The 24581-nt window shown below is 40.3% G+C and overlaps 1 long non-coding RNA gene across 1 annotated transcript; it reads left to right on the top strand.

Moving 5' to 3' along the window:
• The first annotated feature begins 7511 nt into the window (after positions 1 to 7511).
• Positions 7512 to 10533, top strand: LOC119871655. The gene is made up of 4 exons (XR_005357679.1): positions 7512 to 7933; positions 8961 to 9108; positions 9655 to 9739; positions 10185 to 10533. It is a non-coding gene; the product is annotated as an uncharacterized LOC119871655 (long non-coding RNA).
• Positions 10534 to 24581: the final 14048 nt, after the last annotated feature.

The following is a 24581-nucleotide window of genomic DNA, read 5'->3' as shown; positions in this document are numbered from 1 at the left end:
GAGTGTCCAGGAAGACCAAGACTTCAAGAAGTGTGAATATCACCACCAGCCAATGAAATTCCAGATGAAAACTATGAGTTTTAGTCACCATGTCATCCATCAGCTCTGGCGGATGGGACTGAATCGCAACAAACCGTGGAAAAGAGGAGATGTCCAAAATGAGGCTTATTGAACTGGAATTGCTGTACCTTCTATGCTCTGACTCTCCCTATCATCACTTTTTCTGTTTGGGTTCAGGTAACAATGAAGGATCTAAAATAGAAAAAGATGTCCCCACCATGTAACGCACTGTGCCTCAAGGCATGATTGTGTCCCTGAAGACACCTCTCCATCAGGAGTCTTTGGATCATCCTTTACTGCTCCTTCCCTGTGATAGGTTTGTGATGTGTCAACCTGGCCAGGCTGAACTAGTCTCCAGTATTCCCTTTTCTATATGTTTGTAGTTTGGATGAGCTATAAGAGAGATCTCTTCTAAGAGCTGGAGGATGGAGGGAAGGTAACAGCCAATTTGTAGGATACACCACCTTCTCCTTGATATTCAATCAAACACTGTTAGAGGTGATGCTGTGAGGGACTTTTCACATGTAATCAAAGCCCTTAATCAATTGACTTTATGTTAATCAAAAGGGAGATAATCCTGGGTGGGCCTGGCTTAATCAGTTGTAAGTCTTTGACAGAGAAATTAGGATTTCCCTGAGCCGAGTGGCTCCACACAGCAGTTGAGTGTGCAGTTAGTCTCTTTCTCCCTGGATCTTCCTTCTTAACTGCTTGTCTGTGAGCCACATGCCTATGGTGTTCCAGCCCACTTGTGATCTTCCCTCTCTGCCTGCCTGCCTGTGCTCTTTGGCCTTAATCAACTGCACAATTGCAAAGTCAATTCCAAATAATAAATCCATACACAAAAACCAGGCATCCTACTCGTTCTGCTTCTCCAGTTGAACCCAGACAGGTAAACCCCCCTCAACCTTAATCATCCCTCTGGGCACTTACCAAGTCCTGTCAACTCTTTTGTCTAAGTAATACCTTAATATTACTGAAGATGACACTGCCACCTGGGGAATCCAGTTCCAGATTCTCATTTCTCCCAGGGCTCACAATTTATTTCTATCCTTTCCCCACCACCAGCCAAGTCCATATCATCAGCTCTCACTAGAATGACTACACAGTTCTGTGACCTGCTATTCAGCAAGCCATTCTTTTCTTTTTTTTTTTTTTAAAGATTTTAGTTATTCTATATGTTGGCAAATTGAACACCAATAAAAAATAAATTTATAAAAAAAGATTTTATTTATTTGAGAGAGAGAAATCACAGGTAGGGGGAGGGGCAAGGGGCAGAGGGAGAAGCGGACTCCCCAGTGAGCAGGGAGCCTGATGTGAGGCTTAATCCCAGGACCCTGAGATCATAACCCAAGCCAGTGGCAAACCATTCTTATCCAGCCTACTTTCTCCATGGAAGACAGGGTAAACTTCCATAAATACAAATCTGAACACGTCAGCTTCCAGTTGAAACTTTTCTGTGGTTTCCCAGTGGGGAAAGTACTGGATCCTTGACGTGCCCTAAAAGCTTCTGCACTACCTGGCTTCTCACCACTCGTGTCCCTCACACCACAGTCTACCTTTCCGCTGCTACACAGTGAAAATGTTCTTCCAACATTCCCTACATGGTGAGGAGAATAATAGTATCCCAAAGATGTTCATATCCCAATCCCCAGAACCTCTGAGTTTGTTATGTCATATGGCAAGGTCGAATTAAGTTTGCTAATCAGCTGACCTTCAGGAGGGATGATTATCCTGGATTGTCAGGGTGGGCGCGATGTTACCATAAGGTCCTTATTAGTGAAAAAAGGAGGCAGGAGAGTCAGAGTTTGAGAGAGATTTGAAGATGCTACACTGCTGGTTTTGAAGACAGAGCAATGGACCATGATCAAAGGATAAGATAGTCTCTAGATGCTAAAAAAGATAAGGAAATGCATTCTTTCACTGAGCCTCCAGAAGGAACAAAACTTGGCTAACATCTTGATTTTTGCCCAGTGAGATCCATTTTGGACTTCTGACCTCCAAAACTGTAGGACAATACATTTTTATGTTTTAAATCACCAACTTAGTAGTAATTGGCTGGAGAAGCAAAAGAAATCTAATCTACCATTGGGAATTCACAGGCAGTAAAATTTCACAAGTAATGAAAAATGCTATCAACTTTTAATTTTATAAATAAAAAGAACTATTATCTACTATACTTCTATTTTCATTAATGAAAGGAATTCTTAACTTTTGTTTTGAAATAAAGAAACTTGCAGAGAACTCACAGCAATAATACAAAGAACTCTCATTTACATTTTATTCAGATTCCTTTATTATTAATATTTTGCCAAATTTATTATTCTTTCTTTCTGTGTTTCATTCTTTCTCAACATATTTTTTTCTTAACATTTCTTTACTGGTCGCTCTCTTTTTTTCTCTTACTGCCTCCTTCTGCATATACACATACAAATATAAGTAGTTATTAGGAGAGAAAATTTTAACACAAAAAGTTAGAAGTGACACAGTCTCAAAATAAAGTATCTCTTATATTTAATAGCTTCATAATATGGTCCTTATATTTTCCTTGTTTTATCATGGAAAACTTCATAGATCTGGTTCATAGACACTGGTTCATAGACAAGCATGAAGAAACCACAGCAAACTCTCATTATGTATCTTTACTCATGCTTTTAGATTTTAAGCCTCATTTTTGGGGAGGCTTCATACCCTCACACTAGAGTTGATTCCCCAGTTTTGTGTTCCTCTTGAAACCTGAACTTCTTAGTGTCCCCTTGACATTTGCAAACCACCCACCATCCTCTCATCTGTTAGCTCCTTGAGGACAGGAATGATAGTACCATCTACCTTATATACACATGTATAAAGATATAATTTTGTTACACCAACAACTGAAAAGGGCAGGGAAGGAGCTGTAAAGGAACAGAGTTTTAGGATTTGTGTATATTATTGAAGTTAAACTGGTATAAATTCACATTATAGTATTGAAACGTTAGGATATTAAATATAATCTCCATGATAACTACAGGAATTAGCTATAGCATATATACAAAAGGAAATGAAGAAAGAATTTAAATATTTCACTGTAAAAACTCAAGTAACCACAAAATAAGTCAGTAAAATAGTAAATGAGGGACAAAAAAGCTGTAAACATATGGGAAACAAATAGTAAAATGGCAGAAGTCCTTCCTTATTGGCAATTACATTAAATATAAATGGATTAAACTCTCCAATCAAAAGACAGAGATTGGCAGAATGGATACAAAAGCATGATCCAACAACATGCCGTCTACAAGAGGCTCACTCTAAATCCAAATACATCAATAGTTTGAAAGTGAAAGGATGAGAAAAGATATTGCATGCAAATAGTATCCAAATGAGAACAAGAGAGCCTGAACTATCAGACAAATCAGACCTTAAATTTTAAAAATTTGAGAGAGAAAAGGGAAGATATTAATAAAAAGGTTCAATTAATATATATATATTCAGCATAAAAATATTAATAAAATGTTCAATACAGGGACACCTGGGGGCTCAGTGGTGAAGCATCTCCCATGGCTCAGGACGTGACCCCGGGGTCCCGGGATCAAGTCCCACATCAGGCTCCCCACAGGGAGCTGGATTCTCCCTCTGCCTGTGTCTCTGCCTCTCTCTGTGTCTCTCATGAATTAATAAATAAAATCTTAATAAAAAAAAAGAATTACTTTGAGTAGTCAAAATCATAGAGGTTGAAAGTGAAGTAGTGGTTGCCAGGGTGTATGAAGAAGGGTGAATGGGGAGTTATTGTTTAATGGGTATAGAATTTCATTTAGCAACATAAAAAGCATTCTGAAGATGGATGGTGGTGATGGTTGCACAACAACATGAGTGTACTTCATACTGATCTGTACACTTAAAAATGGTTAATGTGGTAAATTTTATGTCATATGTATTTTGTCACAGTAAAAATGTTAAATAAACAAAACTTTATAATCTAATAGTAAAGTCCACTATCAAAAAGTGACTTTTCTTCAAAATCTCATCTTGTCCTTTTATTTTCTAGGCCAAGGTAACCAGCAGCCAAAATCACAAGGACGTATCTACCATAGCACAACATAAGTTACTTCATCAGAAGCTTTCCACAAAGATATAATTGGAAACACAGACTTCTAGAAATGATTATACCAGTTTGTCTTTTATAGAGTTTAATTGTTAAACTTTTTGGGGTTATCTTTGCCTTTGTATGCCTAATTTCTAAACCACCACAGAGACCTAGTTATATTCTCCCCACCAAGCATCCTTCCAACCTGTATATAATGAGAAATTGTTAAAAGATGTCAGTGAATACATTAATTTTCAAAAATACAAACACAAACAGGCTTTAAAAGACCATATGCTACTTTTCTGTAGTTTCCAAACCATAATGGATGCACTGGGAATGATTATTCTAACTTTCCTGTGATAAATGAAATCCAAGGTGGTTCTACAAATGATAAATTTATAGTGGAAAAATAATTTCACTCCTGTCTTGTCTTACCCTAGGGTTTTTTTTCCTTCAAATATATATAGGAGGTTGGATTTAAAAAAATAAAAAAAGGAAAAGGAACAGGAAGCATTCTTGCAATGTTTACAAAGCAGAAAAGAAATGTTATGGTTCTGTAAATAAAGAATGTTTTTACAGTATTTCAGATTTGGCAGGACATCTGGTGTGGATGTTATCAAGGGCATTAGAAGCAAATAACTAAATTCTGCTATCAGTTGCCTTACTATGCTACCATATGGAAATCTTTTTCTTCTTTCCTTTACTCTATCCTTTACTGGCTTGGGAGAGAATCATATTAAAAATGACTATGTAAACTGCTTCCTACCAACTCTTGGATTGCCTAACGTTATGGTCTGGTTTTAGTGCATAGGGTTGGTTCCTGACCTCAACTACCTTAAATAGGTTTCCATGCACTGGTTTGAATCTTGTATAGAAATCAGAGTTGTAAAAAGTAAGGATCTGAAGAAGAAAAAAAAATAAAGATCTGGAAGGCTTGATATTGTTAAGATGTCAATTCGGTTCAAATTCATCTATGCAAACCCAGTGGAAATCCCAGTAGGTTGTTTTGTAGATCCTCACATGTAAAGGTAAAAGAACTAGAATAACCAAAGTAGTTTTGAAAAGGAACAAAGCTGGAACACTCACACTCAAGTCCCAATATAAACCCACATTAATCAGGACAGCAGGGTATCAGCTAAAGCACTAATGAAGTCTAGAAGCAATGACATCCCAGTAATAATAAACATTCCCAGAGCCCAGATCTTTGTTCCTAACACCAATTTCCAATCAAAGAAACCTGAACTCCTTGTAGACATAACTGATTTCAAAGCTGAGGCAGAAAAAAATACAGGATGAGCCCAGAGCATCTTGTAGGGCCAGAAAGTAGAGAAGTGCTCAATAAAGGGTGGGGGCATGTCAAAAGAAGTCAACCTCAAGGAGTTTCCAACATCCAGAGCTGGAGCAAGTTGAGTAACAAAATAAATAATGACAGATTAGATTGTAACAAACAGAATATAATAAACCATCATGAGTCCATAATGACACAAAAAATAATCAGGATAAATAAAGAAGTGAGGCAGGACAGCTCTTCCAATCAGTACGTGTAGAAGGAAAGACAAGAAGAGGAATATACCTCTAAAGGGGCGCCTGGGTGGCTCAGTTGGTTGCATCTGATTCTCGATTTCAACTCAGGTCATGATCCAAGGGTTGTGGGATCCAGCCCACATCCAGCTCCACGCCCCTCCCCTCCTTGCGCAAGTGCAGGTGTGTGCACGCACTCTCTCCCTCTCTAAAAAGGAAAGAAAGAGAAGGAATACGCCATTAGAACACAACAGTAAAAGTTGCTGCAGATGAGACCTACCAAGGAATTCCAAACCTTGGAGGAGGAGGACAACATTTGCCTAATCTCAAAATATCTCCTCTGAAGATACTTATTAGTTACAAGAGGAGAACTAATACTTTTATAGATGGAGAGAATTGTCAGATGCCATCTTAGCCTCGTGATGGAGGTTAGCATCCCCAGTAATGAGACACATTCTGGTACGGTACACTAAAGGGCACCCATCATCTCAGTGACATTCTTGCCAAAAAACCCACAAATTTAATCCATGCATGAAAAAATTAGACAAATCCAAATTACAGGACACTCTGCAAAATATTTGTCCAATATGCTTCGAAAGTGTCAAGGTCCTGGAGGACAAAGGGGAGAAGCCATTACAGGCTGGGAGAAAATATGGAGACATGAAAACTAAAGGCAGTGTGGAACCCTGGATTGAATCATGGTCCCGAAAGGAACACCAGTTTGAAAATGATGAAATCTGATTAAGTCTGTAGTTTTACCTTAAAAAAAAAAAAAAAAAAAAAAAAGGAAGGGTCTAGGTGCTATCTCCTTAATAAAATTTCCCCAGTTATGATAATACTACTCTTAAAAAGTGACCTCCGTGGAGAGCTCCTGTGACCGTTCACTGCATTTTAGAATAAAGAATAATAGGGACGCACGGGTGGCTCAGCCGTTGAGCGTCTGCCTTTGGCTCAGGGTGTGACCTGGAGGTCCTGGGATCAAGTCCCACATCGCGCTCCCTGCATGGAGCCTGCTTCTCCCTCTGCCTGTCTCTCTCTCTCTCTCTCTCTCTCTCTCTCTGTGTGTGTGTGTGTGTGTGTCTCTCATGAATAAATAAATAAAATCCTTTAAAAAAAGAATAAAGAATAATTAAGGATGTGTGAACAGATGCTAATAAATTAATGTTTCAGAAGGTGCTGCTAATAGACACTCAGTCCAAGGAGACAGCATCATGTAACAAAAATAGTTTCACACTTCATAATCCATTGAACTTCTCTGTGTTCTCACCGGTCTCTGAATCTGTTCCCTCTCTCCTCTTCCCATCTGTCTCTTTTTCCTCTTCTCCTTCCTTCACCCAACCCTCTGCACTATGTTAATACATAGTATAGAACTGAAGTATATTTTTAAATAACTGATATTATCAAGTTTTATAGCTTGTCTACTTAAACTTTTGAAAACTTTCTCTCTTTCAAAATAAAAAGCTAAAGCTGTATTAAGATGACTGTTCTTCATGTAAACCTTAAATTGATATAGCATGTGTGAGGTTTCTGGCTCTTGATAGAAAACATTTTCCTATCTCTGGCAAAAAGCTTAGAAGTCCATTCAGCATGATATTGTGAGAATACATTTTCACCAGATACTTTGAAATAGACAAAAAGAAAACAGCACACAAAGATTTCATTCTTTAACATCATAAATCACCCCAGTTTTGACATTCCTACTCATAATCATGCTGCAATTAAACACAATATATAGATGGCTAGCTAACACTTCAGAAGGCATTTCAAAATAGGATGGTTCTTTTTTTTTCATAGAAAAGCATAATTTTTACTTGCAAAAGAGAATTAAATAAAATTATCTTACATTTCATTCTCAATCACTACTGCTTCTTCAGAAAAAACAAATTATATGGAGTGATAATAGGGTACAAATTAGATGGATGAGAGGCGCTCCCTGATTATTTATACCAAAATTAACTTCAAGTGAGACTCAAGCACTTTCAGGTTCTGGCTGTTATCCTAAATGCCTTCACCGGGGGATGTAAAATGCTATTACTTTTTCCCCCTCACTTTGCTTCTGATTTCCTAAGTTGAATTATCTCTAATTTAGCTCTGTAAGAGTTTGATCAAAAAAGATCCCAAAGATCAAGGAGGATATGAATCTATGTTCCAAGAGAAAAATCAAATATAGCATTTCTCAAATATGTTAGTATCAGGTTTCCTAAATCTATTCTTTCTTCATTCTCCAATCCTGCTTGCATCTGGCCCTGGATGAAGTAAATGCCAAGAACAGGAAAAGAGAATGGACTCCAGGTGCGTCTAAGTATGGTTGTGCTGGATGCAGGGTTGGGGGGTTAGGGACTGGGCTGCAGAGATAGCCTTCTATATTTAGAATAGCCTGCTGATTGAAATGCCCCAGCTCCGTGCAGCACTCCCAACCACATCTTTACTATGACATCACCAAAATAACTAGACATTTGAGGAAAACCAAGACATGAAAGAGAAGGATCAAGATACAAAACTCGGAGCTATAGCAAACAGAGACAATTCCATGTACCCAAAGGACACTTCCTAAATCCTTCAATGAGTCCTTCAGAGAAATATGAAAAAAAAAATGTTGCACTCATAAAACAAGAATAGAGGAGCTTTAACAAGTTAAAATCATGATCAGATTTTTAAAAATTCAATAGAAGGGTTGGAAAATACAATGAAGGAAAACTACAAGAATAAAAAGACATGGGGGCCATTATCATGGCAGATATGATAAGGGACATAGAGATGAAATCAAGAAGTCTCCAGCAATCGGGACGCCTGGGTGGTTCAGTGGCTGAGTGTCTGCCTTAGGCTCAGATCGTGATCCCCGGGGTCCCGGGATTGAGTCCCACGTCGGGCTTCCTGCATGGAGCCTGCTTCTCCCTCTGCCTGTGTCTCTGCCTCTCTCTCTCTCTCTCTCTCTCTCTCTCTCTCTCTCTCTGTCTCTCATGAATAAATAGATGAAATCTTAAAAAAAGTCTCCAGCAAACACTATAGGTGCCTACTCAAAATTCATTCTCCATTTCAACCTTATTAATATTTGTTTTAAAGGGGACTTTCAGGGGTGCTTGGGTGGCTTATTTGGTTAAGCCTCTGCCTTTGGCTCAGGGCACGATCTCAGGGTTGTGGGATGGAGCTCTGCGTCGGGCTCCCTGCCTGGTGGGGAGCCTGCTTTTCCTTCTCCCTCTGCAGCTCTCCTTGCTTGTGTTCTCTCTCTGTGTCAAATAGATAAATAAAATCTTAAGATTATATATATATGAAGGCTTTCGATGGCTTCTCCATTTCTTCTTCACTCTTCCCTACACAGGAAAGATTTCTAGGAGAAGAAGCAACCACCATGGGTGGGTGACAGTGAATGGTACATGCTAAAGATGATGGCTCAAGAAAAGAGAATGGCCCCAGATCTTCACGGCATTGTGGAATTGCCATACCAGGCCTTGACTTCTTACCTCTAGGTTTCTTATTATGTGAAAGTTCAAAGCTATATTCTATTGAAAAAACCCTGTTTTTGCTTACCTGAAAATAGAAATGTTATCTAATAAGATAACATTAGGATGATGTCATCTATTGTTCATTAATAACATAATGTTATTCATGTATAATATTCAGATAATATCTGACAAAATGCTATTTATTCCAACATCTAACTATTGGGGGGGGGATGAGTAAAGTGAGAAGAAGAGGGAAAGGAGGGAGGTGGGGAGGGAGTATAAAATAAAAATGAGGGATTTTCAAAGAGATTTAAAAAATAAAATTCCAGAAACTGAAAGGATACAAGTGTCTTACATTTGGAAAGTTTCTCCAAATGCTGTAATTATTAAATGGAAAATGAAAAGATCATGTTAAAAGTTCTCTGAGAGAAAAAATAATCAATATACGTAAGATATAAAAATAGAATTGAAGAAAATTCTTAAGCCAGAACTCTTAGCTAGAGTGTCTAATAAAACTTTTTCAGACATATATGGATTTAGAAAGTTTATGCTCCATATACCCTTTCTTAGAAGTTGGATCAGGATGTACTTCAGCAGAGTAAACCAAGGAAGACCACGAGGGATTCAGGAAATGTTCATCTAACCCAAAAATGTGGTGAGAAACAGTATTGTTCTTTCATCCTGCTACAGAGCCATCGGCCCAGACTGAAGAACATGAATAAAAGGCAATTAGAAACTCTGGGATAGAAAATAGTTTCCAAGATAGTTGCGGCCCAATTACGAGATAACAAGTACAAATTAGAATAAAAAGCGAGTTTGCAAAGAAATTTAATGGAATTCATAGTTAATAGACAGGACATACTGGCAATGTAGTAATAGCATATGGTTTATACTTCACATATCTATATAATGAGATTTGGCATTAAGTAGTGACTTTTTAATGACTTAGGACATTATAATACAATATTGCTCAAATAAGAGAATTGAATAGGATTCTATTTTCTTAAATATGTGATAATGCTTGTCTTGGTCAGTTCAAGATGCTGTAACAAAATACCATAGACTGGGTGGCTTAAACAATATACATTTATTTCTCACAGTTCTAGAGGCTGGAAAGTGCAAGATCAAGGTCCCGGATGACTTTGTTCCTGGCGCGAGCCCTCGTCCTGGTTTGCAGACAGCTGTCTTCTCACTGTGTCCTCACGTGGTGGAGAAAGAGAGTGACTGCTTTGGTCCTTCTTCTTTTAAGGACACCAGTCCCATCACAGGACCCTCACCTTCATGACCTCACCCAAACCTAGTTATCTTCTCACAATCCCGCTTCCAAGTGCCGTAGGGAATTACAGCTTCAACCGAAGAATTTTGAAGGGACACAACATTCTGTAACAATGTTAAATATTTATTATTTCCTATTGTGAGATAATTTTTAAAAATTTCACATATATTAATCTACTTAAATCTCCAAACCATACAGTGAAGTAGATGGTATTAGTATATTAGTATTTATATCATATATTAAAATTTTTATTAACTGCTTTACAGTTATTGAATAACTTTAAAACTAATGTATATTACTTTGCTTCAATTTTTAATGTGCCTCTAGATAGACAAAGCTAATAATCAGTCTCACGTTTAGATTACGTGTTTCTTTTTGTATACAGAATTGTCTTAAAATTATTTTGATTTGGAACTTTTGATATTATTCAACATGTATTCAAACTTGATTTTAAAATTCATCTTGTTCCATGCCTTAAAATGTCAGAAGTTAAATAATCTGCTGGCTCAAAGAGTCATTAAGACTTTCTCAAAAAGCAAGCTGAAGCATCAGTGAATTGGTTCCTTACCTTATTGGGAATATATGAACTTCTTCAAAATGTCATAAGACTGCTGTAGTAAGTTGCTCATGGAGATCCAATTGTATAAATCCACAGTACAGAGAATGTAATTTTAGTCTCTTTTAATTTATCTAGAATCCTGAATGAACTTTAATTCATACAACCACTGGTACATTCCACTTGGATACATTTGTTGAGCCGCATGATAAATCATGGTGACCTTTGAGAATATCGATGAAGCATTCCACGTAGCAGGGAAGGGGAGAGAGTCCATCAAATAAGACAGTGCTAAGGAAATGTCCAGAATCCAAATTTATTCTTCTTCTGAGAAGATGCTCCTGAGTTACTGTCCCAAAGTCCCTTGAGCAAGGAAAGCAATTACTTTGGCACAGGGGAAAATCAAGAGTTGACTTCCCTTCTACCACTTTAGCCCCTTTGCTCCTAGGTGACTTGGGCCTAAGACTGACATTTAGGTCGGTCCCAAGAAGTAGACTTCTGAAAACATCAAATCCATCCTTATAGAATTACAGTTAATTTTTTTCATGTTGATCTCCCTAACAAGACTCTAAGAATCAGTGCTTCCAGTAAAAAGAGAATAAAAAACCCTAAGTCTTTTTGAATAGCTTAAGTGTTCATGATAATCTCCAAAGTTTCTTATTGCTATACTTTTCTAGTGCCTTCTTTCATCAAAAACAACACAGCTAAAATTATGTACAGAAGTCAAAATTCTGTGGTACTTTGCCTGCTTTTGCTTCCCCTGGACTCAGCATTCTTCCCATAGAAGGCTGCTCGGAGTAGATAACAAGGGGAATTAAAAAAAAAAATTTAAAAAAAATTAAAAAAAAACAAAAAAATAAAAAAAATAAAAAAACAAGGGGAATTATGGAAGACACGGCCAGACGGCACGAGCGTCTTTCTGCTCATCGAGAGGTCTTTTCAATGTCTTTTCCTGAAATAGAGCTAGTCAAGCTGTAGGTTGCCTCACAAATATTTGGCAGCACTGAGACGTTATGACTTTTTGACCAAAGAATCAAAGTATGTATTCACCTTAATGGTTTTGGGAAGACCATTGACAATTTAGAAAATTATTAAAAGAAATGTAGACCTTAATTTCCTCACTAGAAGAGTTTCTTCTTCGGACGTTACATTAATGTCGCTCACAATCCCATTGTACCTTTCTTTGCTTATTTCTTTTTTCTCTTTGTGGCTCATCTCCCTCTATTTCTAGTTCAATTTTTTTACTTTTGCCTTCTCCTGATTTCCTTAAACAAGTCCTGATAGTCTTAAAAACTCACATAATGTTAAAAAAGAAATAAAAGAGGAAGGAAGCAAGAGAGGGAAGTAGGAAAGAAAGAAGTGGAAGAGGGAAGGAAATTTTTTTATTATCCATTGATATTTGCTTCAACACCTAAAATGCCCCCAATATCATGGATCTTGATTAATCTTCAAATTGAGGCTAAAAACTGTGTTCTGTGAAGAGTAGAGTTTGCAGTTGCTCCTTTGGCCACTCTCAGCAGTTCCCCCTCCTACTGATGTCCATGCAATTGGTGTGAGAGCTGAGTAGTTTGGCAATCGGGGCACCTTCTTGTGAACTATGCTCACGTTAACTGCCACTTTATCCAGATGCTCCTGTGACCTCTACGTGGAACCGGCAGTTTATAAACAGAAGCAATTTAATGCAGCCTGATGCTTTTGGAATCAAAATGGTAGTCCCTGCAGCACTGGTTGCTGGTACAGATTTAACCACCAGCTCTGTTTTAAAAGCCTTAACTGTAGTGTTTGCCAATTTCCGAGCAGTAAATTAGCCCCGTGGTGGCCGATTTCAAGCTACCAGCATTATGTCACTGAGCACAGAGCTGGGAAGAGGTGCACGTAATAGGCACTCATGAATAGGTATGAGGCAGCTCCAGCATCCTTCAGCTCTCTACAGGTGGGTTGGTCAATCCCTGAAGCACCTGTGGACACCCTGGCTCAGCCATCTCAAGTTCTGTCTCTAATATCCACTCTCTCAACATCCCCCTGATGCTATGCATCCTATCCGTATGGCTGCCCACCTCCCTCCTACCTCTTGGAGAAGGCACTGAAATCACCTGAAAATATTCCATCAACTTCCTGCCATTGCACACAAAATTTCCCAGTTCCACATTCACCCTCAATCTCTCTTCCATCCTCTGAGGAGGAGGCAGTCCTTCCTCTGAATTTAATCTTGTTATTCAGGAGATCATCTCCTCAGTTCCCTTTACAGTTGTCCCCACTCTCCTAGAGTTTTAATCCTTTTTCTCGATCCTTTCTCTTTTCTCAGTGTATAACTAATACTCAAGGTTTGCTCTTGACCATGGATTCAAAAAAACTCACTCCCGTGTCCTTCTGAAAGATTATCTATCTGTTTAGTATTTTTCCATTCTTAGCCAAGCTTTTTGAAGGAGTACTGTGATAGGCAGAAACCCAAGGTAGCTCCCAAGATGTCCAACCCGTGGTGTACACCCCCTGTGTAATCCCCAGGATGTGGGACTGTGATGGATCTCAGTCCCATGCTAGGCCATCTTACATGGCACAAGTGACTTTATGAACGGAGACTATCCAGATGGACATTGACCTTGATCAAATGAATTTGGGTTAGAAGTCAGCGACAAAGAAGTCTGTAATTTGAAGCTTGAGAAGGATTTGATGCACCTTTGTTGACTTGAACATGAAAGGAGTCACAAAAGCAAGGCATGTGGCAGCCTCTAGGAGCTGAGAGCTTGAGAAAAGTCATTAGGATAAGGTGGACATTTCCCCAGACCCTCCGGAGGAGACCTCAAGCTGGCCGATACCTTGATTCTTACCCCCATGGACACTGAGCGCTTCTTTATATTGTAGAAGGTCTTCTTGTAGATGCCCAGGAGCCAATCATTTACAATTTTATGACATGTGAGTAAAGCAAATTCAATTAATGTTTATGATGGTCTTCCCATAATATACATGCTAAGATTTGATGCTTTCTTCCCATATTATTTTATTTTTTTTTAAATTTTTATTTATTTATGATAGTCACAGAGAAAGAAAGAGAGAGAGGCAAGAGACACAGGCAGAGGGAGAAGCAGGCTCCATGCACCGGGAGCCCGACGTGGGATTCGATCCCGGGTCTCCAGGATCGCGCCCTGGGCCAAAGGCAGGCGCCAAACCGCTGCGCCACCCAGGGATCCCCTTCCCATATTATTTTAATGCACAAACATAAACTCATGCCTCCATTTGGAGCTGCCAATATGCAGGCCTCACGTTGGGCTCGATACTGTTCAGGAAGTGGTATCTCCCCTTAAGGAGTTTACAGTCTAGTTGAAAAAAAAATAACATATATACTTAAATAAATATCATATGAGGAGAAAGTGCATTATTAAAAATGCAAATAAATTTCTCTAATCTCAGATATAAATTTAGATCTGTATTTCAGAGAAAAGGGTGATTATTTCTTGCTAGAATAACACAGGACTTCCGCCCAGGGTGTGATCCTGGAGTCTCGGGATCGAGTCCCACATCAGGCTCCCTGCATGGAGCCTGCTTCTCCCTCTGCCTGTGTCTCTGCCTCTCTCTCACTCTGTGTCTCTCATAAATAAATAAATAAATAAATAAATAAATAAATAAATAAATAAATAAATAGAATAACACAGGAGGTTTTATGAACAAGGTGGTGCAAGATCTTTGGGCTGATAGGTAATTGAGCTAAATAGTATTTTCCATCACCTCAGTAAAAAGCCACGGTATCACCGTTTCTAAAAATTCTTCCTCACCGTGTGCCCTGGATTCGGTTCAATTCATAAAAGATGTCTTTGAAAATTAATTACTATTCTCAAAGGAAAGTTTCTGAGGTTTTAACCTTACAAAGTTTCTTACATTAATAAATCAGGGCAGAGTAAAGAGGACCCATTCCTTCCTCGCCGTGGGACCCAGGCCTCCTGGAATGAGGTCACAGAAGGGTCCCTCCTGCAGGCATTTCCCGGACTCAACGAGCAGCTCTCTCTTAGCAGTCAGTCGTCGAGCTCCACAGAGAAGTCCTTGTCGTTCTTACATATTTCACCAAGCCCGTCAGGAAATAAACTTTCTGGATGTGTTGCTCCTGACTGCTCATCCTTGGGAAGGAAACCAGATACGGCATTTTTATCCATTAGCACCTCACCTGTAGAGAATCTTACGGCTCATCAGCTCTCACTGGGGACCTCAGGGAACAGGGCCCCTAGGGAACAGGAAATAAGATGACAGGATAAATCACATGGGGGAGGTGGAGGGGGGACTTGGGAACGGGGCTGGATGCTGGGACACTGATGGGTACGGAATAGGTGGAGTAAAGAAATGGTAGGGAGCTTCTCTGGAGGAGGAATTATAGAGAAGAGGAGGATGCAGGAGGAGCCATTCCGATCTACGTGAACCCTCTACGGGGGAGCAACAAAGGCCTATAGAGGTATTGAACTTTCCCTATGATCACACGAGGGACAAATCTGGAGACATGAGCCAGAATTAGGTCCTTTCTCTGTTATGCTTCCCTCGGCTTCTAGTAGGCCTGTCAAAGCAACATTGCCTCTGAGGTTGTATGCTTCTGAAGCATGAGAGGCTCTAGCCTTACCTTATTTCCTTGACAGCATTTGGCACGTAGGAGGTGTTAATAGATGTTCGTGGTGCAGAATGTATTTTTTCTTAATCAAGAGTGTCTTACTCCTGTTCATGCAACTCTACAAAACCTATCCTGCACACACACACACACACACACACACACACACGCCTTTTCAAAAGTTCCAGGAGAAATGCTTGGTTCTTGATTCCTTATGCACCAAGAACCATCCTGATTTGACCTTTTTTTTTTTTTCCTTACTCTTTCTGCCTTTTTGATTGCTTGGTATATACTGTCTCCACCTGAAAGTAATAGAATTTGCCCCAGGGGCCCAAGTTTACCTATGCACTAAAACACATTAAGAATTAAAAAAAAAAAATCTACTGATGCTGGGACTCTAGCCTACAGATTCATTTTTAATTGGTCTGGGACAAGGGTTAGGCATCAAGACACTTCAAGGGTCCCTACCTAATTTTAATTTACATCCAGGACTGAGGACCCCTGATATAAAATTCATTACGTTCCCACAGAGCAAACCCCATGCCGGACCAATGGAATCAGAATCCGTAGGGGTGGGGCCCTAGGCAGCAGCATTTCCCAGGCTATCCCACGTGGTTTCCATGTGCAGCCAGGGTGGAGAATCTGTGTCAAGACAACGGGTCTAGGACAGTAGCACATACGAGAAACCTCCGAGGAGATTTGTAAGAATATGCATCCAAGTAGCCCCCTCAGCCTAAATGTGGCTCCTTCCTCAGTTTGCAAAACTCCCACATCTGTCCCCGCTGGGGGTGGAGGGTGGGCGGCATTCGGGAGAGCAGGCCGGGCGTAACTTGCTTGCTTGAACTCCTCGGGAGCAGGTAAAGGTAGAGCTCCCATCCCAGGGAACTGCCGCTGCTGCAAAGAAGAAAGGTCCCTAGAGAGGCTCTGAAGACGAGATTCTGGAGTGTTGACAAGCAGGACAGCGTCCCATATGTGGGCTTAGGTGCTTTCAGGTGGGGCTATTCTCAGCGCTGGCGTCTGAGGGTGACATCATTGCCCAGGGGGGAGCAAATTTTACATCTGCAAAAAGTACTTGCTGAATCAATAGATCTGAGGAAGGTTCTCCAGGGGCCTGAACCTCAGGGCTCCGGGTATTTATCTGCACAAGGGGAGTCCTCATGAATTCTGTAAGCGGTGCCCTCAACAGATCCCGGGTACGAGGAGCTCCAGTCCTGACACTAAACACTGCTGCTAGTGACAAATCAAGGGGCTGTCAGCTCCTATCGTGTCCCCATCCACCTGCTCGCTCACCAAGTGGAAGAGAAGGGCACTGGGACTGCCGCAGGCCCTGGTACAAGAGCATCCCTGTTGTGTCCCAGTAGCACGACCTTGTCCTGAGCTGCTACGTGAGAGCTGCAATTTGAATAATCCATAACCAGTTTCATAGGATTCCAGCCAAGCGTCAAAGAGATGGAGGCTTTCTTAGCATCACTCTGAGGGCCCACAGAGTGGCCCTTCTCCCTCTGGGTCACAGGACACTGTGTGAGGACTTGCCTCTCACCTCAAGGCTACGGGTCTCAACCCCTCACCTCTGTTCCCGGACTTAACATTGACTCCTTGGCCTACAAGCACGAAGAACGTCTGTCAGGGGAGCTACCCGCTGGAAATACTCGGCTCCAGCCGGCAGCAGTGAGGTGTGTAACAGGTGTGTAACACGGGCCACGTGAAGCAACGAAAGCAACGCAGAGACACAAAGTGCAGGGGAACAGGGGACGCTTTTCTCGAGGCTGAAGGCACCAGTGGGCAATGGGGCGCCAACCGTGGGCTCACGCGGGACGGGGCAGCTGGCCCCCCCATCCGCAGGATCCCCCTGTGGGGCGTCGAGGCAGCCTTCGCAGCCCAGAACTCTCCAGTGCTGCCACTTCCTGCTGATTCCAAGACCAAAACCACGGGAGGGTTTGCCGCTGCTGAAGGCCACTGAGCCAGCAGGGTTCCTCCTGGTCAGATTTGCCACCGCTAATGAAGCACTTTGTAGAGCGAGAGCCCCATCTATGGGAGGAAATCCCTTACACGACATCTGCCCTGAACGTCTTGCTCATTACAATTTACATTAGGCCCCTGGTTCTCAGTGGGACAGGATTTTTGCCCTCCCCAGGGGACATCTGGCAACACCTGGAGCAGTTTGTTTGTTTTTCTTTTTCTGTCATAACTGGATTAGGGCATCAAGTGGGTACAGGGCAGGGATAGATACTGCTAGACATCCTACAGTGCTCTGGAAAGCCCGACACAAAGACTTCCCACCCTATCAATAAGATAGAGAAATTCTGGGGTCAGAGCTTGGGCAGCTCAGTCTCTTGAGCATCTGACTTCAGCTCTGGTCATGTCTCGGGGTCCTGGGACGGCATGGGGCATCTGCTTGTCCCTTGCCCCTCCTCCCACTTGTTGCCCCCCACCCAAATAACTATATAAAATCTTAAAAAAAAATAAATGTAAAGAAAGATGAAGCAATTCTGAGATGAGAGAATCTGTAAAATTTGTGCTTACAGATGGGTTCCCCAGGCAAAAAAGAAAATCATTTTTGATTTAGAACTTTCCCTAATTCCCCCACCGCTGCACTGAGCTTTTCCTGTTGCTTGTGGATGTGACAAACTGTTATCCTAAGGTCTTAATGAGTGACTTAATACATTAATCTATATCTGGACTATTTGTAAAAAGGAAACTAGAGGAACAGCATGATGCCTAAGGCAAAAAAAATGAATTTGTAATGGTAAAGTTTTAGGTACTGGTCCCTAAATGGGACTGATACTTTGGGTTCAAGTTTTCTCCTTGCAGCCTTCTCACTGGGTGATCCTACCCTGTGGCTAGTTAAGTAAATAAACCTATATCCCCTGGTGTTCAGATCATTGTTAGTAGACGTGATAGTTGTAAAAGTCCTCATGGTCTGTACACAATACTTAGGGAAAAAAAAATCAACTTTCTTGGATTTCCTACTCAACACATGCCATTCAGCAGGTCACCATTCATGCAGCGCCTTGGGCAACAGTTTCCTAAGAGGAATTTTGGAGGACTAAAAACTAAATCAGCTTCTGAGACATTTTCTTTCAGTCCACAGAGAAGCACACATACCCCTGAAGTTTACAATAGAGCAGATTTTTATAGAAATATAGTCCTGGGCCAGGGCTTTCTATCCTTTCAGGTCTCCTAATTGTGTGCTACAAATAAAATGTGAAACTTCATGCTTCAGGATTGTCACAGCCTCAAGTACTTTCAGAGACCAATCTTTGTTCTATGGAGAAGAATCCTCGTCCCAGCTGCAGAGCCTACTACACCGCAACACTCTCACCACTCCACCTCCGAGGGACGCAAGGGATCAGCTCACTTGTCTGCAAAGATGAGTATCTTTCTTCGTAGACATGGGTTTGTGTCTCTCCCTCCCTCTCATGACTAAGCATTACATTCATCTCATTAACCACAAAGCACCTACAAGCTGCAGGACAAAACCATGGGAGTGCAGAGATGCATAAGAGAGCCCCTCTCCGTGAGATAACCAAGCAAGGGGGTTGTAGCTGCACTCCCGGACTCCAGTCCATCTTTCCATTGTGGCATCCGGCCCTGGATATTGCAGTTAAAGGAAAACGGGCATTCTTGAAAGTTAGCGGCTCATCTGTTCTGTAATTAGCAACAGCAGACCAACTATTAAACCCTGTAAGTCACTAAGATTTGGCCCATATTTTCTATACACTATCTAGATTCCTACAGCATGACTGTACTAGGCAAAGTATAGAGTGAGAAGTATTAGAGCATCCTAAAAATTCATATTAAATGAATAATGATTTAATAACTTTCTTCTTCAAGTGCCATCAGCAAGAAATCGTACAGTTTTATGGGAACCCTTGATTTATTGGTAGTGGAGATTGCCTCAGCACAGCCAGTTTGCCTCATAATTTGTGGGAAAGAAGCAAGATTAAAAAGGAATTTGAAGGGAAAAAAATGAGTTGAGAAAAATTGGCAAGAGGGCTTGTGCAATATTAATTGTAATTGAGAAGAGAACATCTCTGCAGGATCTAGGGCATTTTTATGTATCATGTGCACTAATAAAACCAGTGTCCCCCAAACTATCATCTGATGTACGATCATTGCTTCCAGTCAAATGGATCTGATGAGATGTGAATATTAAAATGATATTTTTAGTAATTACAAGTATAAAAAATATAAAGCAGAAAAATAATAATGCGACACCTACAAATACCATAAACTGTGAAAGGCATTCTGTTGCTCTCTTCCCAAATAGAGCTTGGCGTGATGGTTGAAGGAGTGTGGGATGATGGAAGAAAATGAACATAAATGATAGATAAATAAAATAAAATATTGAGACACTTTTATCATCTTTGTTCCAAGGACAAGAACTTTCCAGAATATCAAAACACTCATTCTATGACCTATATGTAGTGAACAAAGATGAAGACAACTGGCCAGACTGCATCTATTCCTAAGAGATTGGTTTATGGCTGTTCAATCCAGGACTATGGAGTTTGAGGAGATAAAGAGTCTTCTTACACACTCATTGTTGTGTTTAACTACATTATTTGCTAGTCAAATGTGCTGAATTTTAGTTTTCTGGGAAAAAAATAGTTCAGTTCTTTTTGCTATATAGAAAAAAATGTCTTAATAAATATTAATACTGTGTCTACACAGGGCTTACATTACCAGGAATATGGTAATTGCTTTTGTTACCAATAAATCAAGGTTAATAGTTAGGCAGTTTGGAGCAATTGCTTAGATTTCTCATGTTCCATTTGAAAAAATAAAGTTATTAAATCATAACCCATTTGTTATGAGTTTATAAAACACTCTGGTTTCTGTGACATACCCTTTATACTTCTAACGTGATAGGCCAGATTTTCCACTTAGACTCTTTCAAGAGTGTCACGGATGATCAAAGTTTAAGAACTATGGATTTTACACTCATTTCTGCAAAGTTCTGCAGCACTTCTAACTTTGGTTAGAAGAAGCCAAAGCTCGTCTGACCAGCCCACACAAATTCAAGGCAGCCATAGGGAGCCAGAACTCTCCAGTGCTGTCCAGTTCCTGCTGGTCCAACTTGCATGGTATTTCTTAATTATGCCAACTCTAACATACCCACCGTGTGTCTAATGGAAGATCTGAAGACTTCCTGCAGTTATGCATTCTATTTGGGGGCAGATTTAACTACTAAACGTGATGCTTTTTTACCCTGATGTCAAATGTTTATCTTCCAAGAATTATCATTGTCAACACTGGTCCTAGGATGCCCCCTAGAGACAAATTAGGGGTGTGTGTGTGTGTGTGTGTGTGTGTGTGTGTGTGTGTGTGGTGTAGGGAATGCTCATTTCTTCAGAGATGACCCTTGCAATACTTGTAGACAATTAGCCAACTGTCATGTCTCTACTTCTTACCTTCAGACTTTTCTCAATGGGCTGAATGACTCCACTTCTTCATAGAACTTAGAATCAATTCTCCTCTCTAGTTTTCAGGATTAGCTCTCAAAATGGATTGGCCTCTGTTCTCAAGATATACTCCTCTTTGTCCATATGCATTTAAAATGTGACATCCAGAAGAGCAGCAATAACCCACTGGTCTTCTGATCTAGTAAGCAGAGATGTCCCCTCCTCTTTTATCTATATTTTTAACTCCACAAAATTTTATTGGGCAGCTACTATGTGCTGAACATTCAGATGTGTGTTGAAGGTAAAACAATAGACTGCAGGGCACCTGGGTGGCTCAGCGGTTGAGCATCTGCCTTCAGCTTAGAGTGTGACCCCAGGATCACGGGATTGAGTCCCACATCGGGCTCCCTGCTTGGAGCCTGCTTCTCCTTCTGCCTGTGTCTCTGCCTCTCTGTCTCTGTCTCTCTCTGTCTCTCTCTGTGTGTCTCTCATGAATAAATAAATAAACTCTTTAAAAAAAATAGCCTGCGAGATGCAGCCACTGCTATGGTGGGACAGCCTTAAGTGAATGCACACCAGTGTACATAAATTACTGCCTGTGATGAGTAAAATGAAGACAAAAAATTTGGGTGCTTTTTTTAAATAATAAATTTGTTTTATTGGTGTTCAATTTGCCAACATACAGAATAACACCCAGTGCTCATCCCATCAAGTGCCCCCCTCAGTGCCTGCCACCCAGTCACCCCCAACCCCCCTCCTCCCCTTCCACCACCCCTAGTTTGTTTCCCAGAGTTAGGAGTCTTCCATGTTCTGTCTCAAATTTGGGTGCTTTAAGCAAGAATAACAAGGGGGTGCCTGCTGGTTCAGCTGGAAGAGCATGCAAATCTTAACCGTGGGGTTGTGAGCCTGAGCCCCGTATCAGGTGTAGAGATTACTTGAGTAAATAAACAAAAACTTAAAAAAAATAACAAGATTTATCTAAGGAAGTCACATCTAAGGAAGTCACATTGAATCTGAGACCAGAAAGATGAATGAAATCATTGTGATTATTGTGTGAACTGATAGATTCTAGTGCCAAGTTAATTTTGAAAGCAGCTATATCAATATAGGGACTCATTCTGACCTTATTCTCATATTACACATTTACTCATTTCAGAAAATATCAAGCACCTATTACCTTAAATAAATATAAACATACACAGATATGTATTTTAAACATACATATTAAGCCCATATAAGGCTCTCTCTGCCAGGGTGGGTGTACATGTTAATGTAATCCCTGCTGTCAACTTTTCAAAAAATACCTCAGACAAGTAAGACAGTGGAAGACAAATCATACCCTTAATAAGCCTTTCCAGGAATCTTGCCCAAGATGGAAGTCAATCTTACTGGCTGCTGGTTCTCCAAGCCTACCTGATTCATCTTGTTGCAAACTATATTAATATTTTCTCTCTTTTTAATCTTCTCACACTTGTCCCTTCATTGATTTATTCTACTTTTCATCCTGGACCTCGAGAGCACAGAGCATTTTTGTGTAAATTAGGGTGTTTCTATTTTCAAGCAAAGGGATTGAAAAATGGACGCCCTCTGATAGACCAGATAGGAAAACGAATCCTTTCTTCTGAGCTGTCAGTCCCTCTGCTGGGATGCTACTCGCCCACTAGCAGAAAGTTGATTATAGTTCAACCCTTGCCAGACACACTCCTCCTGCATCCTTGTGCTCTGCTCCTATCCTAAGAAGCATCGTTCCTTTATTTTTTTCTCCCCACAATACCTCAAAGATTATGGAAAACAATTGACCATTTTCATTTGCAAGCTCTTTCTGTATAGCAGTCTGGAACATTGGTTTTGTCTTAACTTTTATTTTTCTCCCTTGACATAGGTCATCAAACTTTCCAAACCTAATTTCTATCATATTTAAGGTGAGGATATTAATGAATACCTTCTCCCAAAGAAAATCTGTAAAGATTACATGAGATAATTCATATAAAGCACTTAGCACGATGCCTGGAACTTTGTAAGAATTCAATAAATCATAGCTATTATTACTTCTGGTCGTTGGAAGGCAGCTGTCTGAGCCAAGAAAGTAGAACAGCCAAAGTTTCATTTTCATTTATTCATATATCTTATATTTCAATCCCCACCTACCAATGACGATTTTCCATGTTTAAAACACAAATGAAACAGAAAGAAAATGGCCCTGGAAAGTTGTGACTTTACTGTCATCCAGCAATATACTGTAATTATTCCGGGAGTGCTCGAGCCATAAATCCATCCTTTCTGGGATCATTCTCTTCTAAAGAAAATTTAGACAACCACTATTACTGTCCATTTGGGGTTGATACAACAAAAATATTATAGACCAGGTAGCTTATAAGCAACAGAAACTTATTTATCACAGAAAGTCCAAGATCAAAGCACCAGAGATCTGGTGTCTGGTGAGGACCTGCTCCCTGAATCATACAAGCTGTCTTCTGGTTACGTCTTCACATGGCAGAAGGGTCAAGGGAGCTCTCTGGAGCCTCTCTTGTAAGGGCATTAATCCCACTCATGAGGGCTCTACCTTCATGACTTAATCACCTCCCAAAGGCTCCGCCGTCCAATACCATCACATTGGGGATTAGATTTCAACATATAAATTGGTGGTTTGGGGTGACGTAAGGCACACACATCCAGTTGATACCAAAGGTTTTATTCTCATTGATTCCATTCCTAATTCTTGAGAATATAATCTTGCTTCCTTTCATTTTCTTCTGTTTTGGGGCTGCATACTCAGAATTTGAGTTTTAGGAATTGCTTAATCCTCTTGAGCTTTTTCCCTACCCAATTTTCGTAAAATGCAACCATCCATTTTCTTAAGTCTAGACTCCACATTTGATGTCTTTTCTTCCTCAGCTATCAAAAAAATTCCAAAGCAATATAGACATCTTCTTCAAAGATATCTTTAACTTCTTCTACAATTAAATCCTCCTTCTTCATCAGAACTGAGTCCATAAGACCAATCCTCCTATTTATTTCTCCTCTCTTTGGAAAAATCAACTTGTAAGAAAAGGTGGTCAAGAATGTAACAGACATTGTACTTTCAGCCCCACGATACTCTCGTTGATTGTTATGGGATTGAATTCAAAGAATTTGCCACTGGTCCCAGTTTGGTGACCTGTGGTCTATGAAACATCATCCATTTCCTCCATCTGGTCAAGCTACCTATGGTATTTTCAAATGATAATTTTATTACTCCTTCCCTTTACCTACTCCTGTGTTTTTTCTGCCATGCCTCCATTTTTGGTTTTATAGATTTCCAAATAATTATTATATTTTGAATTGTCTTGGATGTGATTTTTATAATCACTAGGGAGATGACTAGGAAAGTAGGCTTAAGAATGTCCTGGACATTGAAAAGGCACTGTCCACACAGGAGAGTCAGCAGGGGGCTGGAAGGGGTTTTGGGACTGAGCCAGGCATCACATTCTCTGAACATTTAGACCTGTGTACCAACTACTCCTTTCTAAATACAAAATGACCCCCAAATGCCTAAAAAGTTCAAGGCTGGCCTTAAGCTGATATCCAGGGGAAATAAAATTGCTTTTAATCTTTGTGCATCATTTCACCCAATGGATATATACCTCCTGCCAACTCATCTTTACTCTTTCTACCCATTTGTCAAAGTCTGATCTT

This window comes from Canis lupus, chromosome 4, assembly GCF_011100685.1.
Source record: "Canis lupus familiaris isolate Mischka breed German Shepherd chromosome 4, alternate assembly UU_Cfam_GSD_1.0, whole genome shotgun sequence".
Lineage (NCBI taxonomy): Eukaryota > Metazoa > Chordata > Mammalia > Carnivora > Canidae > Canis > Canis lupus.
The sequence above is the reverse complement of the archived record's forward strand: the minus strand, read 5'-3'. Positions and strand labels throughout refer to the sequence as shown.